The 23,727-nt window shown below is 39.8% G+C and overlaps 1 long non-coding RNA gene across 1 annotated transcript in view; it reads right to left on the bottom strand.

The window, feature by feature from the left end:
- Positions 1–23,727, bottom strand: part of LOC116450051 — a 41,621-nt gene that overhangs the window by 1,089 nt on the left and 16,805 nt on the right. The window contains exons 2-4 of the long non-coding RNA XR_004242641.1: positions 6,283–6,457; positions 5,194–5,307; positions 1–140 (exon numbers count right to left, since the gene is read on the bottom strand). The exon at positions 1–140 is cut by the window's left edge and continues 1,089 nt beyond it. This is a non-coding gene — a long non-coding RNA (uncharacterized LOC116450051). The remainder of the gene's footprint in view (positions 141–5,193; positions 5,308–6,282; positions 6,458–23,727) is intronic.

Raw genomic sequence — 23,727 nt, 5'->3', positions numbered from 1 at the left:
TGGAGACAGGGCAACACGAGCCTTGCAGAGCATCACATCTGGAGTCCAGAGGCGCTTGCCTCCCCCACTTGCATTTGCTTCCCACTCCCTCAGATGGAGCAGGATCAGTGATTCTCCTTTGCAAAGAGCTCGAACAAGGACTGTGAAAGAAGAATAAAGGGGAAGGGAGATTTGAAAATGAAGTCTAGTTATTTTTTAATCTCATACCTGAAATTTATAGCATCATTCTCCCCTCTGAATAAACAACTATTCTGTCCCCTCCAATTACAACACACGAAGCTGACTGCTACATGCAATGTCAAATTTACACTGGTGCCTTTTATCAGGATTTCCTTTCATATTGCTCTCTAAGCAATGACTTTGTAAGGAGATTAACTGCATTATATGCCACACATTAAACAAACCCACATGTATACAACACAGCTTTTAAGAGATTTCTCTTTTCCCCAGGATGGCCCTTCCTATCTTAGAAGGTCTTGGTTTTTAGCACCCTCTCCCTCAAGCACTGGTCCACTACCACCACCACCAGAGAGGAGTTCAAGATATACCCAGTATCCATCAACACTGCCAATAAAACAGGTGGAGATAGCTTTATTATTCTTATTTCATGGGGAATTTGCTGATCAGCTCTACTTGTTATCCGAGATAAAGGCAAAAGGAAAAAATGTGGAGACTTACAATAAAGACAAGGCATACATTTTCCAACAAAGGCATCTTCAGAAGAGAATTCCTTCAAAAAGTTCATTTAATTTTTTTCCTTAATATTTGTTCTTTTTCTAAAAGCTATTCTCTCACTACAGTTTACAAAACCCAAACTAAACAAAATCTGACAAAAACAAACAACAATCTTCCCAAGTGCCGTGCAATCCACAGCAACATAACTGACAACTTTTTATTCATTCAGTGACATGAATTGTGGCCACCATAGATGTTTTCCAAGGGACTATCTAGTTCCTGTAAGCATCATCTTTCAGGAGACTGCTCAGAGTAGCAATTTGTTTCTGAAATGGATCCCAAATACTCAGGGAGTTGGAACATGGGTGGACTCTTCCTTCCCATAGACCTACCTGGTACCAGGCAGTGACACCCAACAAGAGAACCTGGGTGGGTGAAGAGCCAGCTCTTCATCGTCAGGTTCCAGGCTGCTTGCTTTGCTTTCCAATGACTTGGCTGGTTCTTCATATCGGATTGTTCCATTTCATGTTTCCTGCTCACATACATATAGCACTGTCATCTCCCCAAACCCACAGATCAGAGATGCTGGAGGGGCTGTCTCCCCCTGCCAGGCCCTCCTGCCTTCCCTTGCCTCCTTGCAAGACTGTGGAATGTTCATTCTCTCAGCTTCTTTTGCTGTCTACCACATCTCTTCCATCACCTGTAGTGCTTTTCCTGGTTTCTATTGCTCTTTGTCACATTCTTTTCCTTTACTTTCTGTCCACACCCCGGCATCCCTGAAAGTTTTGATTTTTCAATTCTCCACCTACCAAAGCTACTCAAACAGAACACTGGAGAATGACTGACCTTGACATACAGGTCTAAGAAAAAAAACATTTTTTTAATTACTATATTATTACCAACAATAATACTGAATCAGTTAATGGAAAACAGATCAAATATGCTTCTCTTTTTGTAGGGGCTGAAAAAATTGAAACGCATTATGTAATTGTCCATACTTTTTCTGGGAAAATAAGAAACCTACATTCAACAACTTCATGTTCAGCTGTTTCTCCAGCTGGAAAGATGGGGAAAAAAAAATTAGAATATCCATTCATTCTCTGAAGAGGAAGCAACCAGTCTTTACACAACACAAATTAGTTTATCTAGAACTAATATTTTATATTTAACCCAGAAGCTGATCTAAGATCTTGGCTTCATCCAGATGAAAGGCCGGCTGCTTGTATATTGGTGAGGCAATCCTACTTAAGTAAAACTAGAATTGTGTAGATGGAAACTACTTCTATAGCAGCAAAATTAAGGGAAATAAAAAAATTGAAAAGTCTGAAAGCAGTCATCAGCCAAACCTTTCTTCAAATGGACACTTTCCAGGTACCAAAATGATGAAAAGGCACCATATATGCAGCCTAAAGAGTTATTGAGGTGAGGCTGTACAGTGTTCTTATAACCAGAAATATCAAGTTTCCTTCCCCTAGTGTACCCCTCTGGGCTTTAGGCACACAAATAATGGAATAATTGCACCTGGCAAGAGAGCAATGAAATGAAAATGTCCCTAAGTTACTAAAGTAACACACACACCTGTAGTAAGAGATTGATTTGCCTTCCAACAGGAACTATCCTACAATCTCTATGATCCACAGACTCTCAGAAACAAAATGATGTTCACTCCTTACAAAACAGTATTTCAGAGTGTACCATTTGCCCTCTCAGAGGGGCAGGAATGGGACGCTCATCCAGTAGCAGAGATCACATATCTCCAGCAAGGAGAAGCACGGCAAAGCCCCTCATTATTCAAACACCCACATGATGCTGGGGACACCAGGAGCAAGGAGTCACCTCAGCCAGGACCAGCTGCAGAGGCAGCAATGGAGCCTGTGAGCTCCTGCTTGCCCTTTCCAGCACCAGGGTAGGATTCTGCCTCTTCCTCAGCAGTCCCACACACAGAGCAAGCACCACTGCAGGTGACTTCGCCACTTGGCTTTGCTCTTCTCACACTCACACACTCAGGTGTGCCTGCACACATGCTGACACAGGGGCACATATTTCTGATCCTTTCATTTGTTGCAACACTGCATCCATGGTAAATACATCCATCCTGCTGCAGTAAATCATCGTTTTACAATGGATATATACCTATATTATTACTGTAATGCTGATGTACTGAACCATTAGTATAAAAAAGCAAGCAGGTGATAAAAATGATGCAAAGACTCCCATAAAGTAAGAAACAAAACCCAAACTACTGTAGCAAACATTAGCACTGAGATAAGTAAATTAGTGATTATTCTGGAGATAAATTAGTGGGTAGATAGGAGTAGGTAAAGTATATGTGGCTGCTTGTATCTTTTCCAGTTGGGAGCTGTGAGCTGTGTCTCCTAGAATCTATGTAGCGTCAGTGCAATAATATGGATGGATATTTAAGACTAGGCTATGACCATGACTCTGAGGCAATTGCCTTCCATAGAAGTCAGCACACCAGCAAATTTCATCCTTATTAACTTCGCTGCTTTTATACATCACACTAATTAAAAACCCTACCATAAAAGTTGCTCTCAGACACTTTGCATAGAGTAAATATGCTGTGGGAATCCAGTGTAACTGCAAATTTGCCTCTAAGTAGAAAACAGTCAGTGACCCTGAAGAGATCAATTTTTAGGCTGCAATACAAGGTATCCATGGAACGGAAAGATTAACTCTTCTCAGCATTTGGAAGTATTTCAAGACTCCCAGTGAAACCAAATCTTCAGAGAAAACATACATTCTGAGTGGCTTTGGAATCCACACCTAATATATAGAGAAACCTTCAAAGCAGGTCATTTATTTGACATAATTGTGCTAACATCCCTTTAAGCTGTGCAAACCAGAAAGATCATTTCAAAATATTAACTTATTTCTTGCTATCAACAACAATGCAATTAATTCCCCTCAATAAAGATTGTTTTTGCAAAAGAGCAATAAGGTGCCTCTGCAGGGGGCATCATTATCATTAAATAATCACACCCCAGGAGACGCGAGGCACTGTGCTGCACCATGTACATTTTAGCACTCCGGAGTATGATTAGTTTGCGTTAACCACACCCCAGAACAGCTAATTGGGAAAAGACTATAAACTGAGGAGATTTCTGGATTCCTTTTATTTCTGGAACTGACAGGGAAACCAGGAAGTTTTTAACCAGTCGTGTGGAAAAGGTGGCCAGGTGTGACCTAGCAAGGCACTGTCTCTCTATGGCTGTCACCGGAGCCCATAACGCCAGCCTGCCGTGGCAATGCACATCAATATCTCCATCCTCAAAAAATCACATGAGCCAACCCCCTCTGTGTAACAAGAGGTTAGGTTAGGACTTTGGGATGGGGTGTTTTCTTACAAAAACCAAACCAGGCCCAGCTGTTCTGCACAGATAGAATCATGGAATCATTAAAATTGGAAAAGACCTCCAAGATCAAGTCCAACATTCAACTGAAGACCACCGTATCAGGAAGTGCCAAGTCTACTCACTTTTTGAACACTTTCACGGATGCTGATTCCACCACTATTTATATATATGCAGGAAAACAGGCACATATTATTTTAATAGAATGGCCACTTCTTATCTGCTGGATTTTTTATATCATTTTGGACAGTCTGCTGTGATATTTGGCAAATCTTTGGAAATACATGGGATTTTTTTTAAGTACATACTTCCAGAACATAGATAATTGCTTTGCATGGTGCTGGCTGGAGTCCTGAGGACTCAGTTGTTGGGTTGTTTTTTTTTTTCAAACCAGTGGTCTTTACCACAGAATGTACCCTGGCAATTAGATACCCCTGCTACACATGGAAGCTATGATGATTATACTCTAGATTAGTCAATTTTCCCTTACTGAAAAGAACACGTAAGAAAATTGTGAAAGAATCATCTCACAATTTGGATGTGAATAAAGCAGAAACCACCTCATCATTCTGGAGATGAAATTCAAGCCTGCTTTGACAGCCTCAGGCATGACTTCAAAGGCAACCACACGGGCACAGGATCAGCACTGTGTATCTAGAACCACGTACAAGGGTAAAGAAGCTCAGTGACTATCCCAGAGCGGGCCAAGCCTCGCTGCTGTGGACCTAGCAGCCCTTTTCTGGGATACTGCAGGCCTCTCCTTAGTTTCGAAAATATAAGGGAAGGGGGAATGCAGAAGAATAGTAACTCCTCAAGGAATGATGGGGACACCATAGAGATGGCCCCTGCGAGTGTGGAGGGCACACACCCAGGACAAGGCCACATGGCCTGGGACAAAGAAGATCCCACAGCCACCTGAAGACTGTGAGAAACTATGGCCACGGGGAGTCCCTACTATACACAAGCCCTCTGGGGGTAGGGTATGACCCCTAGACCTGTGTGGAGGAGATTAGTGAGCAGCATTTGTTGCTTGTATTCTTAGCATGGGCTATCTCCATATTCAGTGCTGTTACCCATTTCTTGCCAAAAACTGAAAGAGACTGAAAATTTTCTGCAACACCTTTAGGTTAGATGCACCAAGCCTTACCAAACAGCCCTCCTACCCCCTCAGGAGCCAAGAATTTTGCTGGTGTGGGAGTGTCATTAAAGCTGTATTAGCAACGCTTCTCCCATTTATGGGTCAGACCAAGTTGAACAAAGGCTTTTCAAGAGAATAAAACAAAAATGAGAATTAGAGATACAGTAATTCAAATGAAACAAACAATACCACATGCATGAGCAAGCAATATACTTATTGTTAACACAGGTTATTTTATAATCAATATTTAAAGTATTTTATCAGGAGTGTAACTGATACTTCATGACTATGTATGTGCAGCCAGTAAGGTATAGATTTATAAATAGGAGGGTTATCGTAGCTTCAGTGTAGCAAGGCATAGCCGTTCTAAAATTGAAATTCTCAGATTTTATCTTTCCACAGGATAATGTAACTTTACAATTACTTAGCTCATAAAGAACTAATTTCATTCAGCTTCCAATAAATACTTTCAAAATAGGAGTCTATAGCAAGATTTCTTGAGTGGTCGAATCATGAACAATAACCATCATAAAGACTTTGAAGGAAAGTCTTGATAATGAGATTAATACCTGCAGGCTTCCCTCACAAAGATTTAGTTTTATAAGCAATTAATAATAACCTCCTTTTTCTATTTTTTTATATTACAAAGAAAATAAGTTATTGATTTCAACTGCAAAAATAACTATTTGCATAACACTGTTGATTGTATGTTCTACTAGCACAATCAGGATTAATTGAAGCAAAATATTTTATTATTTTTAAATGGGTAAAGATTTTATATATATTAGCATTTGAATCTGATTAGAACAGTCTGTTTACCAGCACTATTAGGAGCACAGCTCCTATTACCATATTCAATCCACACTATGGCATAAAGCCTTCCTGTTGACACCTCTGTACAGACTTGTGGGCAGACCTTTGAAAGCATTCCTAAATTTTAAATATGACGAGTACTAGCAACTATTGCTCAGCTCTTCTTATATTCTAGATATGATGTTCTTAATCAAATATTGTGAGTGAAAACAGCAGGCAGTCAGTAATCTATGGGAATTTTGCCACTGATTTCCATTTTATCCACCTGATAAACCCCGTTCTTACCTCCATGTTTGAATGTGGGAGGAAGCTCACCCCGCAGAAGGGCAGCCAGAGCATCTAAGTGCAGTCTATGTAAATTGCTGATGGAGGAAGAGCCCCTGCCTTTAGGTAGCGCTTCTGCTCTGGGGAGGGAAGTGTCAGATGCCACAAGTTTGACAACCTGGATAAAACCTTTGACCTGCAACAGGGCAAAGCCAAAACACTGTGATGAAATAATGTAATTCCCACCATACTTCAACTTTCTCAATTGGGCATATTTCTAAACAGATCACATTTACTATGAAACCACATCTAAACTTTATTTCACATTTAAATTGCATGCATGGTTACCTTTTTTTGTGCTTTTCTGCGAGTACAATGGTTTCAAATGTAAAACTGAGGCAACCCAGTGATAGCCCTTTTAAGTCGATGAACTAGCCATGCAATATACTCTCTCATTTAAAAATTTATATTCATACTCAGGTTCTCTGTCTGAGTAAATACCAAATTCTTTCTGGTTCCCAGACTGAAAGACCTTTTTCTGTAGCTTATTTTTAAAATTAATTCATCATGAACCAAATGACTGACATCACACTGAGCGGGAGCTTTGGTAGCATCTTTTCTCATCTGATGCTTCCCTCCAGCCACCAGCAGCCAGACAGCACGTGTGCTTTGCTGGGCCAGGTGTCTGCGAGAAATAAAAGGCATCCTCTGCTTGAAACAGCAGCACTGGATTGCTGTAGCTGGAAAAAGGGGGAATTCTACTACATTAGATATAAAAATGGATCACTTCATGTCCATGGTAAGAACTTACCTTATGATCCCGCACTCAGTCACCATCAGAACATCAGAGCTTGTTTTTTGTCTAGCTGGGTTATGCACAAATTTTGGACTGTCACCAATTCAGGAGAGGGATCTCATCTGATCTGTTTTCTCATGTTTGCTTTCCCTGAACAACTCCCAGCTGAGATAGATGCAATCAGAGACTTAACAAGAGAATTTTCAAATCTTCCCTCAGCAATTAGCATAAAAATTTTTAAAAAGAGTAGAAAAGAGAACCTTGGGGAGGGGCAAGAGGAAGTGTCAAGAATCATGGACATTAGGTTTTAAAGACGAGTACTGTCTAGGACCATTTTTTGCCCCAGTATTTGACTGGCTCCACTTGCTAGTAGGAAAAAGAGTTTTAAAATCAAACAAGTATAGCAGGTTCTTGAATTTCAGCTGGTTTGAATTTTTTAAATCTCTGATAGTCTGACTAGTCATCCAACATGAATAGAAACAAAATAAAATGACATGGGACCAGTCCACAGGCAGATTAACTATAGGCACAGAAAGCACAGAGAGAAAAATGCAGCAAGAAATTAAAGGAAAATTCTAAATATCTAATAAATCTGAGAACTTCATAAACATTTTACACAGAAGAAAGAAACAAAATACGGCAACTAAATTATGCATTCAGAATCGTATGCTTAACTGGGATACTTCACACTTGGATTTTGGTGAATGCCGCTTTTAATTCCATTGCAGATGTTCGTATTCATAACACGACTATGCCCAAATTTAGCCAATATCAAACTGCTTTTATATGTATACTACAAATATCAAATGCCTGCAAAAGAGGCAAGAATTTAAAAGTAGAGAACATAAACTGGACTGTGAAAGAGGAAAAGGAGAATAGATGAAAATCATTTTTAGAAACATCAGTCCTTGGAAAAATCACTATTAGCAAATTATCAGTTGCTTCTTCAAATAATAAGACTTTTAATCAATATGCAAAAAAATAATCAATTCCATCTCTCATTTTTTTATACTTCTTTCTTTTGCTCTCATATTTTATGTACAGTAACTCACATTTCTCAGCCCACTGTGTAGCTATGAACTGAAATCAAATATTCAGACAGTAAATGAAGCTGCAGTTTGTATTTATAATGCTCCTATAACTATGTATATATATATTATACAATCTCAATCTCTGTTAAAAAAAGCAGTTCAATAGAAAGAGATCATTTTATTAAAAAATCATGAATGCAACTGCACTCATTCAACCTTAGAAATGCTTTGATGGCTTTTCAGCGCTGCAATATATTTAGATGGGAATATGTCATTAATATAAACAGCAGAATAGAAACTATTAAACTAACACAATTTAAAACTGAGCAAACCTGAGTATTTGATTAAAGTTTTTGTGCATTCTATACACTTGAACAGGTAACATAGAAGCATAATATTTTTGTTGATTTTTAATTTGTTAGAAGTATTACAATTGAAAAGCTAAATTTTCCAGTAGTTTGTATTTAGAAATTAGAAATCTGGTCCTGTAGGAACTTTTTTAGTCTTATTTTCCAGGCTACACCCTGAATTTCAAGAGAAGTTTAAGACAGAAAGCAGTAATGATGCACATTATAGGAACCATCTCCTTTGTTACAAGGCAACACTAAATGTGCTGACTTTGAGCCAGTGTACATTTGGTAACTTTCAGTGATAAGGACAAAATCCAATTCCATATATACTTAATGCATAAAGAATTTTTCAGAAGATTTGCAAATAAAACACTATGGTTAGAAAGGTCATCCATTAATATGTAGTCAAGCCTTTAATGGATGTGTTTATTTTTCTAGACTGAATAATTAGCTGAGCATTTCTTCCCCCAGAATAACATTGTATTGCATAAATGCAGAGAATTGCTTACTAAAAACAGTTTAAATTACACCTTGCACGCAGTACGTGCAACAACTGTGCTCCTCTCTCTAGGATATTAGGGGAAAATTTTTAAAGCAGTCCACAGAACATAATCTTGTTATTTCCTAACTGGATTTGTGTGCTTAAGACTCACACACTGCTTTGAAAAATTACCCCTTCAGAAGATTGACCTGGGCAAGGAACGGGAGTTTTAAACCTGGATTGAAGCAGAAGTTGTAACCCAGCTTGGCAGCAAAGGCTGGCTTAGCAAAACGACTTGCTGTAGTCATACTACTGTTTGAATGGCCAAATTAAAGAAACTAATTCTTATTCTAATCACATCCAGTGGAATTCTGATATGCTGACACCCAAAATTATGGCTCTGTCATTAGAAAGAGAATGAGTGGGAATGTTTTGAAATTTTTTCTGTAAATTATGAAATAGACAGGGGCCTAAATGACAAGATATGACACTTTTGTTTTTTGATTATACAGTTAAAAGTTTTTAGTACTCAGCTTCATTTCAAGGGTGAATCACATCAGAATGGATCTAATCCAAATGAAATACCTTTAAGATTCTTACTTCTTCAACTATAAGAGATCTATCATGTCTCCTGCATGAAGCCTCATTTTCGTGTTAGAACAGATGGGCAAAATTGTCATTAACAGAAACTGACAACTCTAAAACTGAAATATAGATTTAGAAAGAAATCTAATGAATTAAATCAATGTTATTGCAATGAAAGCCAAAGAAATTAATAGTGATTTGTAAAGTTACCCTCTATTTTAACCTCAGTATATTTTAGTCAGTGTGATTTTACATTCACAATACCTTTTCAGACTCATTGTTAATGTCTTACTGTGTAATACACTCTTGTCTTAATATATCATCCACTCTTAGGAGAGTAGGACTTTGGGCTCCATTCAACCAGACCAGCCTGCAAGATGCTGAGAAACATGGCAAATCCAAATTTGGTTGCATTTTCCCCTGTCCTGCAGCACAGAGGCAGTGGCACTAGAAGACTTTCATGCACTTCTAGAGCAGACTCCTATGGTTACACATTTCTAATCAAAATTATTTACAAGGATGGATGTGCTCACTTCAAATAAAACTCACTTCAAATAAATACTCAGCTTTTCTAAAAGCTCCTTTAAAGCATATGTGTCATTTATTTCCAGCCCTTTAGCTCCAAAATAAAATATTTTCCAGCTAATATCTCTTTCTAGATTTGTGGGGGTGGGTTTTTTTCATTTGCATAGTACTACAACAATTAAGATTTTTGATATACCACATATAAAGCCCTGAACAAGGACAAGTACCTTCACATTGTCCAAGGACACTTTGTTGTGAAACTATGGAAGCTAGAAGGCAATATATCAGATGGTTAGAAATTAATTATCAGAGTCAAAAGACTCATCCCAAGTTGCAATGGGAGCAGAAGCAACACACCCAAAAGCCCTCCCAGGCTAAACAGCTGCAAACTCTGCTAGTCAGAACTGCTCTCACCCTGCCCATGCTCACAGAGCTGCACGAGTCTTGGCTTAGACAACTTTCTACAAGATAACTGTTTCCCATTTAGCCCTTTTTCTTTCTCAGACAGAAGGGTTTCTTTCCATAATCTGCAAGGAAAGAAAAAGCAAAATTCCATACAACCCCTTTTGTATGTACAGGTAGGCAGCTGCATGGAGCCTCCATTCCTGGAGCCTTCTTCCCTGAGAAGCCATCTGCACACAGTCCTGAGTAACATGGTCTCGGGGACCCCACCTGAGCAAGGAGGTTGCACTAGATGACCTCCAGTGGTCCCTGCCAACCTTACCTGTTCTGTGATTTAATAGCACCAGTGTTTATTCATATTGCAAGGATAGAAGTAAAAAAAGCAAAACAAACTGCACAGCTGAAATACCAGAAATGGTGCTAAAAGCTCACACCCATCAGCCTGATGGAGAATTCAACAAGAGAAATGAGGCTTGTGTCACTGGTGATACTAAACTTGATTTAAGAAAAAGAAAAGTAGTGTGCTTGGTTTCTTTGTCAGTACCAGGAAGGTTTCAGAAAGGGAAGAAATGCAATATTGGAGCTGAATCCTTTAAAGCCAAAGATCTGCCATTTTCAGCTGTATTTCAAACCACAATGTCATAAAACTGTAGCTTTGAATATCATGTTTCAGCAACTGTTTATAATGTCATGCAAGACCAATAACATATTTGATTGTAAAAAGTATTTGTTCAATTGTCTATTTTAACAAAATCTTGACCCAGTATTTCCTACTAACAGATTTATATCACTTCCTGGTCCTTACTTTCTTAGCATCTCTTGACTTTTTATAAACCCAGCAGTTTTCTTGCATCTTGCTTTCACCTTCTTTTGTAGTGGGTAAAGGCAAGGAGAAGTCCAAAGGGGTGTGCAGACTGCAGCACATTGGTCAGCATGGAGATGACAACAGGCAGGGTGAGAACTCTCCTCACCTCACCCTGTGATCACTGAGTCAGCAACAGGCAGAATATTTCATCTCAGTTCCTATCAAGACCCTTAAAGAGTCTCAAATTCATGATACTGGGTCGGGAATTTGCTTACAGACATAGGCTTCGGACCTCATCCAACATGACTGAAGAGTCATCAGCTGACTGACAACTCACTCACCATACACGCATGCAAAGCAGCAAACAAACATCAACCACTTTGAAAAATAAGGTCTGTGGAAGAGAAAAAAATCAGAAAATTATTTCAGAAGCTCAGAGACTTAATAATGAAGGCAGTGTTCGAAAGATACTTAAAGAGCATTACAGACAGAGTAAGGGTTTAAAGCACTATTTTTAGTAATGTTCAATAAAACATGCATCTGCTATATGTTTTTGATTTCATGAGGAAGCTCTTTCTTCGTGACACTACGGCGGGCTTGTCAAACTTCAGTCTAGTACAAACCATTTGATTGAAAAGTGCGACAGAGACACAAACAGGATACCACCTCCACAAACCTCTTTTTGTTTCCAAAAATTTCCATTTGGATTCAGAGGCTGATGATCAAGCCAAATAAAAATACAGTGTGCCACTGAAATGAAGATGTTTTATTAAGAGCAATCTCTTGCCAGCAATATCCGTTATTCTCCCTACGTGCAGCAAACTCGTCCATACATTTTTTAAATGCAACTAACCTTATTTTATTAAGCAGATCAATCTAGAGTGGAAAGTGTGATTTTAATTGCAGGTTTGTGTGTAGCATAAGATTTGGCTGGGAATTCACCACACACTTTCCTGGGGGGCTAACCCCTCCAGACCCCGCCACGCTGCCCGAGTTTCCCTGCGCTGGCGGAGCACCACAGGCAGGTTTTAGGTATTCAGCACACCCTTCACCTTGCCTTGCCCATGCATTTGCTCCCCCGATTTACATGCATTACACCCGTGGTGCCGTGCCAGCCCTGAGCCCTTCCTCGGCTGCCCAGCCTGGCACTGGCCCCATTGGTCCTGGGGGCTCCCATGGTGGGTGGGGACACCCCGAGACCCCCACAGCAGGGAGGGAGAGCCAGAAAGGGGCACTGGATCTTTGCAGCCGTGTGCCACAGCCTCTGCCTCCCCCAAAATGGACGCGAGGCAGTGATCTATTTTACTCCATATGATTAGTGCCAGACTAACTGTTCAAAGGAAAGCCAACGCTACTTCGCTAATTTAGTCACATACAATATTAGATCTTTGATATATGCCTTATGTACAGCCTGCATTACCTTCTACAGACAAATACAAAAACATGGTCAACATTTGCAGTAAAATTATCATAGAAATGCCATCTGAAACCTTATTTCCTTTTACAATGTGCATTTCACAAATAACTTGTATTAAAATTATGTTTTACAGGGCAGAAATAGAAAACAAATACTCCTAGTAATTTAAACAGGCATTTGCATAACATGACTAAAAACATGTTAGAAAAAAGAGTTCTGCAGCTGGAAGAATGAGGTAAAAATACAGATACAGTGATTTTAACACTGAATGTAAAAATGCCTTTTAGCTGCCATAATTAGTGAATTAAAGTGTACTTTCATCAAAACCATTCTAACTAAGATTACTATTATTGTTCTCACACACTGCTTCCTGCTTGTTCAATAGCACAATATTAGTAACAGGTAAATCACAGATTTCCAGAAAATCTCTTCACTGAAGCATCACCCCAAAATATTACCTTGTTCAAGCCCCCACCTTGCAAAAGCCACTTCCTCTCATGACAAATTGTTATTTACAAAGCCACACTCTTGCTCAAAGTGTTTTAATATTAATTATGCCTTTTGTTTAAAAACTGGATTACCCTGTGACACTGGGGAGTTTACAGGAGCACACGGAGCAGAGTGATGCCAAACCCAGCAGCTTTGGGGACTGGGAGTGCTGTGGGTGGGTGCCAGCCAGATGCTGCTCTTGGTGACAGGGAGGAAGGTGTCATTCGTGACTGGGTGAAATTATAAGTAATTAGGGAAATATCTTCTACAAGAATAAAAGAGGAAATTGAGGCAGATGCATGGTGGCTGCAAGGGCAATCAGGAGCAAGTCCCACTGGAGGAGGGAAAGAAAGAGGCAATGGTGACTCCTGGGAGCTGAAATAAGATTATCAACGGACTTCAGACTGGCCACATCAGATCCCACCTTAGGCGAAATTGGATTAGGTATTTTAAGCCTTCTGGTACAAAATTCTTCTATGGAGAACTACTCTGATGGTCTGTAGGAACTTGTAGTTCTCATTTAAAAAAATTGTGCTATTCTCTACAACACAGAGATTCTTAAATATTTAAAAGCCTCCTCCATTGGTTGTTCATCAGATTGATTACGATGCATATTTCAGCAGTTTTTTTCTAAAAATGCTCATCAGAGGATCAAGAAACGAGGTGTTCTGTGTGCTCTACATTGATTCACACTATTTCATTTTAATTCCAAAATACTGAATTCAGAAAACTGCCAAGAAAACAAAGCAGGAAATGTTTGTGTTTTGCTGTATGTTGCATATGCTCTATGGTAACCAAGAACACAAAAGAAATAGATGATGTTGCATTTCTCAGCCTATCATTCACTAGCAAGCAAGCAGAGGAATAAAAACCAGAAGCACTGTAACTTTCCTCAGAGTACCTGCATATTTTTTCTTCTAACTTGGTAGAGAACAGAAATCTGCCAAGCTTCATATGCTACTTACCTTGTTGGAGCTCTCTCATTCAAATTAAATTTAAGAATAATTTCACCTCCAAAAGAATAAAGCCATGCATATGTCCTGAAAATTAGCATCAAACTAGCCCAGTTTAAATACCTTTGTGAAGGCCTTGGGTTAAAGAGGGTGGTGTCCCTTTACCTCTACCTTTGTGAGAAAACTTCAGAACCAAACAATCTTGTTTAGCTTGTGCTTTCAAGGATACAGGTCAAATGTATCTTACCACCACATAAATCTGACATTCATATCGCCTTTGAGGCACTGGATTCCTGCTGCGTTACTTTCCCCCCTAAATCACCTTCACAAAACATGGTAACAATAGTTAAATGCATTTATTAGTGATATCTTGGTGATTTAGGGACAAAGAAATGTATTCCTGACACTGCATGTTGTCAAATACAACGTCATCAAAACCAAGCATTACCCCTCAACCCAGAAACTGGCTTTAAGATACAGAGAGCTGGGATGAAACTCATTACAAAATTACAAAAGGGCTTCCTTATCCTTCCTTCCACCCAAAGTAAACCTTTATGCAGGAATAGCCTTCTAGGGATCTTCCATCCCACCCCTCCATGTTTGAAAATAGATATCATTGCACCATAGTGGTTCTAATTTTGTTTTTACTCTAACTGAAGAGCATGGAACAAAAGCAGGTTTATTTCATTCCATTAATACTAAAGGTGGGTAGGCGATGGTGCCTTTCTTGTGTTATCAGCAGTCTCAACACTAACCAACAACACTTACATTCGAGGCTACGCTACAAAAACATTCAAGCTGATTTCTGTTCACTGACACCACTGCAGTTCTTTCAATGATGAAATCTACTGTGTGAAGAGCACCTTTTTTTCTACTATTTTAGCCCATTAGAGGTGACAGTACTTTTAGCGGGCTCCAGCACAGGTGCTTTGGTAATAAAGATTTTTCTAGCAAACATAGCTGTTAACACGTACTACTGACAAAAACATTCAGAAAGAGTCAATTCTCAGTCAAAGAAGAATAATTTAAACTGAAAAGCAAAAGGTAAGCACCCTAGACAAGGTATTTTCTTGCCTCCCCAGTACATTTTAAGGACAGGTAAAGGCTATTCAGCTGAAGAAATACTTCAGAAACAAAAAAACCATGGCCTCAAAAGTAGCCCCAGGAAGAAAAAATTAGCTTTCCAGTGCTGTATGTCAGTTTTATGCCCCTCATCTAAGCAGTTCAAATGAACTTGCACTCAAATGTTATTAGACACTGGTGCCATGGCATTTATATTTCCAAGTATGCAAGGGACACGTGCACACGAGCAGAAGCACCAGGTCTACAGGGCACCATTATATTCCTGTTTATTTCCCCAGTTACAGCAGGCTACAAATGCATGCTATTGATTGTTATTTGTCTCTTCGCAGACATTCAACCTTAAAATTTTTATCTTTCCTTTGTAATTTTTCCTATTTTAATATTCTCTGTCATCAAGAGTGCTACTAGTCTGATTAGTTCTTAGCTTGCATCCCCTCATTTGAAAGAGTTTCCACCCAAACCTGTTTGGTTCAAAATGTTAGTGACCAAAATTTCACCCTTGAGAAATGAGAAATGCAGAGACCAATGATAGTGAAGAATTTGAAAGTCCCTCAAGTCCATTTCCAAGAAATAACCATTTGCTGTTTCTACCTCCCAGTCCACAAGAAATTCAGTGGGCAAAGTCAAGGCAAAGACCCCATTCATCTTTCCTTTATGTTTGCAACACCAATTGCAGCTCTGAATTGATAAACTGTTATTGATGTTAGAGATCAATGAGATTAAGCATGTGCTTAACTTTAATCACATAAATAAGTCCATTTCTGAATCTGGGCAGCATTATCCATCACTGGGAAGAACTAAGCTCTTTCTGGATAATTAACACTTCATTTGCTTTGCCATGGTCAGTGGTCCTCACATGTGGTATGAAGAATTATATATATTAAGAGCCTGGTTCAGAATCTAGAGTCAAGGATATTCTTACCTGACAAAGTTTATCACATCAGGGAACAGTCTGAAATTATTGGCATTGTTCAGTCCTTGCTTTGCTATAGTGATGGAATGCCAGTCTGCAGAGTCAAGAAGAATGAAACCTGGGCAGAGGACCTGAATGAATTACTATTTGTGTAATTAACCAAGCTGTGTGAATCCCACTGCTGGATTCAGTTTTCCTTCTCATTAACATTCTTTTACATTTTCTGTATAAAAGTCTTCGATTGCACACTGAATAGATTTTATTCCTCTCAAAATAAAATATTATAGTTAAAACTGTTGAGTTCCCATGCCAGAATTTAAATCAGGTAGAAATACTCTTGTGTAAAAGATCTGATCATTTTATCAGTTTGGTTTGGTTTTGGGGGTGTTTTATCATAAAGTTAAGCATATTCGACACACTAGGAGAATTCAGTTTAAATTTCTAATTATTCAAATACAGACTAAATGCTGCTTTATTACTTAGTATATCTTCATTAATTATCAGTGTTGAAGATGCATTTTAAGAAGTTCAGAAGTTTTGAAGGCACTTCTTTTAGTGGCACAAGAAAACTCAAGTTTTTAAGAACATCGTCATGATTAAATAAACATTTCATTTTATGCTTTAATTTTAACTCAGCTGAGTCGACAAGACAGAGTGGTAAAGGAGTCTTCATGGATAAAATTATCCAAGAAGCAAACACAACTGAAAAAAATACAAAACTTGCAAATACTTGTGTTTTCCTCTAATTGCTTAGAAATCAACTGCTACAGGACATAAATATCTGAATTGATTTTCAGTGCTAGACACCACAATTCTGAAAGGGAAAAATGATATTTTTTTTAATTTACAAGCTGCATATAAAATTCGTCACACATTTTGATCCCACTTAAGCAAATACTAATGTTCTTTACTGGGGAACACAACACCCTGTTCACCTCCTGACCCATTGGCCTCTTGGAAAACAAGACTGTGTGATCATTTCAAGAGCTGTGTTTCACTTATGGATTAAAATAAGAGAAAAACGTTGTCACTCACAAGAACAACCATCTTGGTGCAAGCCCCTTGATCACATACTGTTAGCAACATAGCTCTGGATGTTTAAAGGAAATGATCAGTGAGCAGACCACACTCTGGAAATATTTCCACACATTCCCATATGGCTGTATCCATGCAAAAACAAAGCTTGGAGTTCTCCCCCTCTGGTCACAAAGATACCTTCTTTATTAGAAATAAATTAACAAAAATGACTTTGCACTGCTGGTGTTGCCAGGAAGCTCTTACAAAACACAAGTATCAAAGAACAAAATCCCCAGCCCTCAACAGCGCATGGAGGGTTTGGGAGCACAGCCTTGGTCTGGAGTCAATCACAGCTTTAATGGCCCGCATTTGCACCGATTTGCAGTTGGGAAATAGGAGACTTCACCAAGCATATTGCACAAGCAGCTGATCTCCAGCCTGGAGATGTTCTGGGAGCCAGTGAAACAGGACAGTGAAAATGCACTCCAAGTACAGGAGGGGAAGTAAAACAGTAAAATACAGCACAAGCACATTGACTAAAGGTAGGTGCACAGGACTTTGTCAACTGTGTGTCCATGCCAACACGATCTTGCTACGACACATCCGGACACAATCCATCACTCAACGGAATGTGTCTCATGTGCCATGAAGGACAACAGGCAGCAGATAAATCTGGTCTAGTCCATATGGTGAGGAAAAAAGCCTTTTTCCCCAGCCTAAAGATTAACAGCAATTGTCAGAAATCTTAACAGAGGCCAATGTAAAGATAATTTTAAACTTACAGAAATTCCTAAGTGGTTCATCATGCCTTGTCATGAAGTAATAACCACATGAAAAAGCTGGATTTAGTGTTAGACAGTCTATGGGGAAAAAAAAAAAAGGGAGGGGGAGTATTAAAAAAAAAATGGAAAATAAGAATACACTTAAAGCTGAATTGGCTGGTATTTCTCAGTGGTCTCAACAGCCCAACAGAGCAGTAGCAAAGCCACTACCCAGTGTTAAAAACGACCCACAAAGACCAACGCACACAGCCCAGAGGCAAAGCCCAGGAACATGTTCGCATTACCTCCGAGCTGAAGCATTCCATCGGCAGGCTTCAGCCTCCCAGAAAACACACCACAGTGCTCAGCAGCTATTTCTAACCTCTGGTTTTCTTCCTTTTCTCCCTTCTTGCTTCTCCTAGTGTACAGCCAGGGTTTCCAGCAGCCTTCTCCTTCCTCAGTCAGTGCCAGCCTCCAAAACACTTTTCTTCTCACTTTTTTCTCTCTTGTCCTCTTTGTCCTCATTTTATTCTTTTTCCTGGCTTCTCTATTGCAACACAAATGCCCTCATATCACCATGATTACACCTATAAAAAAAGGTTGCTTAAAAGCGTGTAAATCACCCATGATATTTAAAGGGTGTCCTTTTAGGATATTGGGGGGCGGGGCTGGCTTGGAAAGAGAAGGAGCATGGCCCAAGCCAGCAGCTGAGCCACCAGGTAGTGTGGATGGGCTCCTTGGGAACACTAGAGCTGGACACCAAAAGAAGGCAAGAGAGGACCTCACCAGGACTTCCCATGGCCCTGGATCACACCCAGAATGGGCCACAGAACTCATAAGTAAATCAGTAATCCCCCAGAAATGCCCCAAACCACAGCAGCAGTAGCCAAAATTGGGCAGAAGCAGGGCAAGCAGCAAGATCAAACCCCCTCCACACTTTGGTGGGGCATTGCTGGGCTGAACATAGCCATGATTAGTCCCCAGAACTGCATATACACATGTGATGTTTCTGAATATAAATAAATAAATACATATATATAAGAGAGAGATTTACAGTAAGAAAAACACAGCCTGCTACAGAGATTATATGAGCAGAGGAAGCATGCCAAAAGTGGTTGCTGTTTAATTTCAGCATACATACTGCCTCAGGTACAAACAAAAGTCTCAAGAATCCCATTTAAAGCTCTAATCAGGCTCTTCATTCATTTTCTAATTGGTAGAGCATGATCCTACAGCATCCAAATGAAGAATCAGGAAGAGAAGAGATGCAGGTCCAGGCTGTGGTCCACCTGTAACACACTCTCAACACACCACAGACATCTGAGGTAGGACTTCACCCAACCTGAAGCACCACAAAGCATAGAAAGCACCTTACCAGGGAGGCTGAAGACACACAGCCACCCCACAACAGACCAGACAGCAGGCTGTGCTGGCCTCTGGTTTCACACAAAAGCCACTTGACTTCCCCTTTTTTGTATCCCTGCCTTTACCTTTGGGATTGTCTTTAGTATTCAAACTTTTTTTTTTTTTTTAAACACTTCCAGAAGCTCAGTCCAAACACAGCAGTCAGCCATGAACTCATCCTAACTACTCTCCAAAGGAGTAAAGCAGTTTGAATATCCATGATTTACACTGGCTGGCAACACAGTAGCTCAGATAACATCAAAACATCTACTGGGCCACCAGAGTGCTAAAAGAGCTCCTGAAAACAGGGCAAGTTTGTTTAGATCCATTGTGGTATTCCCATTGCATGGGCCACCATTAACCACCTGCCCACCTGGAAACAGGAATCTTGCCTTTTTTTACCTCATTGTTTTCCATCAAGATGCATTTGAAGGGCAGTAATTGGACAAAATCCAACATACTATCAAAGTGACCTTCCTAATAGGTTTCTTATACACCACAGAAATCAGTCCTTTGAAGAGATCCCCCCAATATGTTTCAGTTTGTTGCTTAAAAAATAAAGAATAAATGTTTCTCCCTTTGTTGTTTAAAGAATCACTTCTTTTAATCACTACTGAAAAAATAAACAAGAGATCATTATTTTTCATTCTGTATTTTTAAATGGATTCAGATGAGGAATCAAGAGGAAATCTCATCACTTCTTTGTTCTTATGAAAAATCTCAGGCTGAAAATACCCAGTGCCCTCATGTTATTGTCAAGCCTACCGCCATTAAGAAGGTAGTCTTAAGAGATAAATAGAGCAGTGATGCTTCACCTCCTTGTTCAAATGGGGGTTTCAATAAAGCAATGCTGACTTTTTGCAGAGGAATTATTTTGCTGCCTTTGGGCTTTAGGATACCAGCCATCCAGAGAAATCTTTTGACATCAGGATGAGATCTACTATAGGTAGTATTTAATCCTTTAAGACTAAAGGATTAAGCCAGTTGACCAGGAAGAGAAGTTAGATTTAACACCTGGAAAATTCAAAGCATTTCCAACCTTCTCATTCCAGGGTTACTCTCACAGTCCAGACAAGAACACTTACATGGAGTTTAGCTTCTACATTTAACAGAAAAATAAACCAGTTTATATTGGTCTAAAGCTTAAGACCTAGTACAGGGATGGCATTGAAATACCACAAAATAGACTAACAAACATTTAAAATAAAGGTCCAGAAGGTAGAGATCTTTGTAATTCTAGGATGGAGAAATGCATGCCTAAAACCGAGGTCAGATTCATGAAAAAAAATGAGAAAGCATGAAATGGGTGTGCTGGACTTGGCGGCCATGAGCAAAACCTGGGAACAGTTTGCTGTTCCACTGTGAAATAGCAGAGTATCTCTGATTATTCTGCTGCTAACCTAGTTGTGCCCTATGAAATCTGCCTTTCAGATGGCTCATGCTTTTTGCTGGCCTTGTCCACACTCACATCTCAGCCACGAGGACCAGCATCTACAGAGACACCAAGTCCATGAGACCTAGAATGTATGTCAAAAGCAACAGTAAAAAATGGATTCTGAGAGAAGGAAAAGAAAACAACCATTTTTTATTTAGGAAAGAAAGTAATTTTCTACCCCCAGTATGGCTTTGCTGAGTTGATGCTGTGAAGGTGTGGTTAGCCCTTGTTCTGGGCAAATATCATCACCACTGACATCCAAAACATCTTGGCTTCATGTCTGCAGTTCTGGGCAGTCCTCAGATGGGCAAAGTGAGCCACAGCAAAGCACCAGCTCTGTGACACAGCAGCATTATTGATTTAACTGGTTTGTTTATGCCGATGTTTAATTGGCTATGTTAATAGCATTTTAATCTGCATTTCACTTGTATGTGGCTGATAGCGCAACACTGGTGTGGCTGTGGTGACATTTCCTCACCATTGCTGTCTGTCATCAAGCACCAGGCCAGCACTCTGAGACTGACAATACCAAATGCTTTGTTTAATTAGGCATACTTTACACTGTACTGCATAATTCCCCAGCAATGGTTGATTTTTTTTTATTAAATAGGCAAAACTATGAAAAATCTTTAATCAAATAGCAAAGATTTCAGTCATCTTTTAACACCAGCATTTAGCATTTCTAAACATTCAAATGAAGATTAATGAGAACTGAGAGAAAGGAGAAAAAAAAAAAAAAACCACACCCAAATGTGCTGGTAAAGTTGGAAAATCCCCTTTAAGGTTTATGCCAAGCAGCATATCACCAGAGCATCAAGCAACATGATTACCCAAGGTATTCATGCTTAGAAATACTCTCTCTCCATCAGAGTTAAGATCACCTCATCTCCAGAAAAACACTCTGTGGGTCTGTCACAAACAAACAGTGGCCCATGAGAGATACTCCCAAGGGATCATGGTCAGCCAGAGACAAGGACATTGTATGTGCCTTTGGGCCACCCATCTCCCAAACACTCTGAAGCCTGAGCAATGAGTAATTCAAACAGAAAATATTAAGACATTAACCAGGACCTCTCCTAAGGATCTGCTCCTGCCCAGGCAATGAACTCAGCTCACAGAGCTTGGAGGGCTCAGTTGTTATTGCTCAGTTCCAGATCTTTCAAGGAGAGAAGTCTGGCACAAAGCAAATGCCCAGCACGGCCCTGGGCAGACCCCTCGGACCATGAACAGCTCTCCTCAGCCTCATGGCCCTGCCATGAGCCAGAGAACTTTTCACTGTCCAAATGCTGGCCACAGTCTGTGACTTCTTGGTCCAAATCTTGGTTGCCTTCCAACCTCATGTTTTGGTCTGACTGCCCTAACCTTCATTTCTCTCCTGCTAAAACTGAGGAAAAACAACTGAGACCATAATCCTGCTTTTGACTCCACTCCTTCAGTCTCCATCCCTCTTTCACAGTTTCTTTTTTCCTCCTATTTCACCTTGCTCTCAGATTAATAACTTAAAACAGAAGTCAAAAAGCAAAAATATTCTAAATTAGTTTGGCATCTGTGCTATTTAACTGAATCAGATGCCCTGTTTAATTACCCCAATACTATTGTACTATTACTTTGGGAAAAAATGGCACAGGAGTGTGCTACAGCTGCTTCCACAGAATGCACTCTATATAATAATCAAGACCAGAAATATTTTATAAATAGGAAAATCTCTGGCCTCTGTATGAATCCCAGCTGGCAGTCGAGCCTTGCATTCAAGCAGTGATGGCCATGCAGGCTCTGAGGGCAGCACAGAGGTGCAGCTGGGCTCTCCCAGCCCTGGGAACAGAGTGGGACCAGGGCAGCAATGTCTGCTGCAGGGAGGGACCATCCCCACTGCCCAGCCTCCCTGAGCAAGAGACAGGGCAGATCTACACCTGAGCCTGATGGTGGAGTCCCCATGCCCACCTTGCCAGACCCTTGGTCTCCACATGAGGCAGGTTTGGAGGGAGCCCTGCCTGCAGCTCCATCAGGCTCTCCACCACCTGCCTCCCTCAGAAGGTAACTTTCACTGCAAACACATCACAGAAGATGTGAAATGTTCCCCGGACAAGGCTTCCCATAGTGCTTGGAGGTGTCTCCGTGTGCTGAGGCATTGCTGAGGTCAGATTCAGCACAGGAGGGCAGACAAGGTTTTCAAAGGGGAGGTAAAGAGGGGAGACGTACACAAACATACCCACTGTCTTTTTGAGAATCAATGGGGGAAACTAGAAAGAGGGGGAAGATCATGGTGAATATTAAAAAGTGAGACTTTTCCAATTTTCTGTGAAAGGTGAGAAAACAGATGAAGATTTTCAAGAGCAAACGTAACACTCACATACATGCACATACATACCCACCATCACTAGATCCCGGGGAGAAGACAAGCTGCTGCATTGTGCAGAGATTCAAAATGTAGAAAATCAATTGTAAATCACGAGTTCTGGATTCTTTGAGATGAAGTGTAATCTGATTTACAATGTTACAAAAAGAAATTAAAGTTAATTCCAACATGATTGTGGGTATACCGCAATTTAATACAACCATGCTGTGGCCTTTAAATCTCCACATTGCAATATGCCAACAGTCATTACTTTTTTTAAGTTTCATATTTTATTTTAAACTATAAATTGGAAATATCACATAGCTTGTTATTTACATTTCAGAATTAGGCTCTCTGCTTAGAAACACAGTGCTCTATGGTGGAATACGACTATTGTGCAACTACAATACAGTTAGGACAGTTAAAGGCACTCCACTTCACCTCATCATTTTTTCTGCTTAAATATTATGCCACATTCTGATTAATACCAGACCAATAAAATCATCTTAGCAATCTGGTTAGAGTCTTTTGTCTACCCAGATGGCCTGCAATGTTAATGTGTGACAATTTCAACAATGAACTAGGACTGTTTTATGGAACCAACATTTGTTCCACTGCTTTTTCTTCTTAGGCTCAGAATTTTGACACAGATGGTACAAATTACTCAAAAAAACAGAAATGTTC

This window comes from Corvus moneduloides, chromosome 12 (genome assembly GCF_009650955.1).
Source record: "Corvus moneduloides isolate bCorMon1 chromosome 12, bCorMon1.pri, whole genome shotgun sequence".
NCBI classification, from domain to species: Eukaryota; Metazoa; Chordata; class Aves; order Passeriformes; family Corvidae; genus Corvus; species Corvus moneduloides.
The sequence above is the reverse complement of the archived record's forward strand: the minus strand, read 5'-3'. Positions and strand labels throughout refer to the sequence as shown.